Source organism: Arctopsyche grandis, unplaced genomic scaffold (genome assembly GCF_051622035.1).
Source record: "Arctopsyche grandis isolate Sample6627 unplaced genomic scaffold, ASM5162203v2 HiC_scaffold_154, whole genome shotgun sequence".
NCBI lineage: Eukaryota > Metazoa > Arthropoda > Insecta > Trichoptera > Hydropsychidae > Arctopsyche > Arctopsyche grandis.
In genome coordinates, this window is record NW_027518479.1 from 52,246 (window position 1) to 54,499 (window position 2,254).

The 2,254-nt window shown below is 27.8% G+C and overlaps 1 pseudogene; it reads right to left on the reverse strand.

Annotated features, from left to right (window-relative positions):
* On the reverse strand, window positions 1-1,170 carry LOC143922018 (uncharacterized; annotated as a pseudogene).
* Window positions 1,171-2,254: the final 1,084 nt, after the last annotated feature.

Here is a 2,254-nt window from a genome sequence, read left to right on the forward strand (position 1 = left end):
TTAGAAAATATCATCTTCATCTGAAATTGATGCCAATTCTAAATCATCATCAAAATCTTCTATATCCACTTTGTATCTGAGTATTCCACCTACTCCACCAAAACCTTCAACAAACTGAGTTCCTTCTCCACTTTTATCACTTACAAATACTAAAGAGCATCCAAAATTCTTATAGTTTTCTGCTATCCAATCAACAAAAAGAGTCTCTTCATGTATTAATTCACTATTTTCCCATACAATAAGCGTTTCTATTGCACCCGCTTCTAAACATCCTATCGTAGCTTTAAATCCGTAACAAAATAGTGCCGTGTTAAGATTGAGTTCTTCAAAAAACTTTTGTAAAATTTTCTTTTCTTTTGAAAATCTTACATCTTTTAAAATATCTTCACTTAATTCTATAGCTTGATTTAAACCATTTCTTCCCCCGTAATTGGTGTCTACCGCTTTAATAACATTTAATCTGTGATCTAAAAATGGAACCAATTCATTTTTAAAATCAGAATGACCACCTAATATCAAACCTTCAACGTTAGAAATTGAATTTGTTATAAAAATGCTTGTAATTAATTCTGCTACTTTCTTGGTATAAGCTAATCTCCGTTCTACTCTTAATCTTGCAAATCTAACAGAACTTTGACCTCCCCTACCATGTTTTTTTGGTAATTCCACAGAGATCTGTTGAATAATTGTTTGTACATTGCCTTGTAAAGTAGCAAATAAAGTACCATGCCCATCCATAATTATAAATCCATATTTAGTGTCATCTTCAAATAGTGAAAGTAAACTATCTACATGAAATCTACTATCACACATATAAAGACTGGTGTTTATAGGTTTAATTGGTTCAATAGCATAAGAAACCTTCTTTTCTTTATTTTCATCCGTAAGAATTTCACCTACAAAAAGGGCAAGCCCATTTTTAGGAGTTTTGGCTATTGTTTTTAATTTAGCTTGTGCTGAAGATATAGCTGATAGTACACTTAATCTATTTACTCTGCTTTTAATATTTGTTGCAGTTCCGTATTCATCAGTAAGGAGCTGAGTAGTACGACATATCTGTTCCTTTGGAGAAATAATTATTGAAATCATACTTGTCCCATTACCACGAGCATCTCTTAAAAATTTTACTAATTTTTTTTGTTTGAATAGTTCAATTTCTGAATTTTCCATAGGGAGAAAATATTCTTGAAATTATAAAAATTACATAAAAAATATAGCTTAAAAATGAACAAAGATTTCAAACAATGCAAAAAGGGGCAAATTATAAAAATCAACACTACAATTAAGATGGGGAGAAGTTATTATTAATAAAAATTGTGGTTAATCAATTTATAAGATATTAATTAAGCAACTATAGTCTTATATAATAACCCCTTTTCTTAATTAATAAAAAAATCTATAAAATAAAAAGGGATAATTCACAAATGAATTAATAGTACGAGTTTGAGGTAAACATCGGTATTTATTTAAGTATAATATATATATCCAACTTTAATTAAATAAATCTGATTGATAACATTTGGGCATATCAAATATAATACTGGAAAAAATCTATACAATAAAAAGGGATAATTCACAAAAGTAATTAATTGAATAAATCTGATTGATAACATTTGGGCATATCAAATATAATACTGGAAAAAATCTTAAAAATGGCTACTGATTTCTCAAAGGTTAGAGAAAGCTCCAGATAAATAGCCAAAATATCTAATAGGTCGTCAAACAGCAGCAATAAAATTTAAACCCGGCCTGGAAACGATCTTAATTAAAAACTTTAAAAATATTGATAATGGAAGATAATCATAATAAGTGCATTTATTAAAAGTAAGAGTTTGAGATAAACATGGGAATTTAGTATTATATATAATTGTTATAAACAGCCTAGATCAATAACCCCCAATGTCAATAAATATTTTAAGTAGTAACAGTAATATTGCTATAATCAGCCAAGATTAATACCCCAAATATCAATAAATATTTTAAGTAGTAACAGTAATATTGTTATTGTCGCAAGTGTAGAGTTATCTTGTAACTCTGTTGCTTTCTTAAGTGAAGATTTTTAAGTAAAATTTTGCTTTAAAATAAAGCATGGATTATTTACCAATGCAATCAATAAATGAAAGTTCTAAAATTGACAGTTATAATTAGCCAAGATCAATAACCCCCCCAATGCCAATAAATATTTCAAGTAGTAACAGTAATTAACTTAATTAAAACTGCCCTTTTTGTAAATGTTAAAATAAATATTAAAACC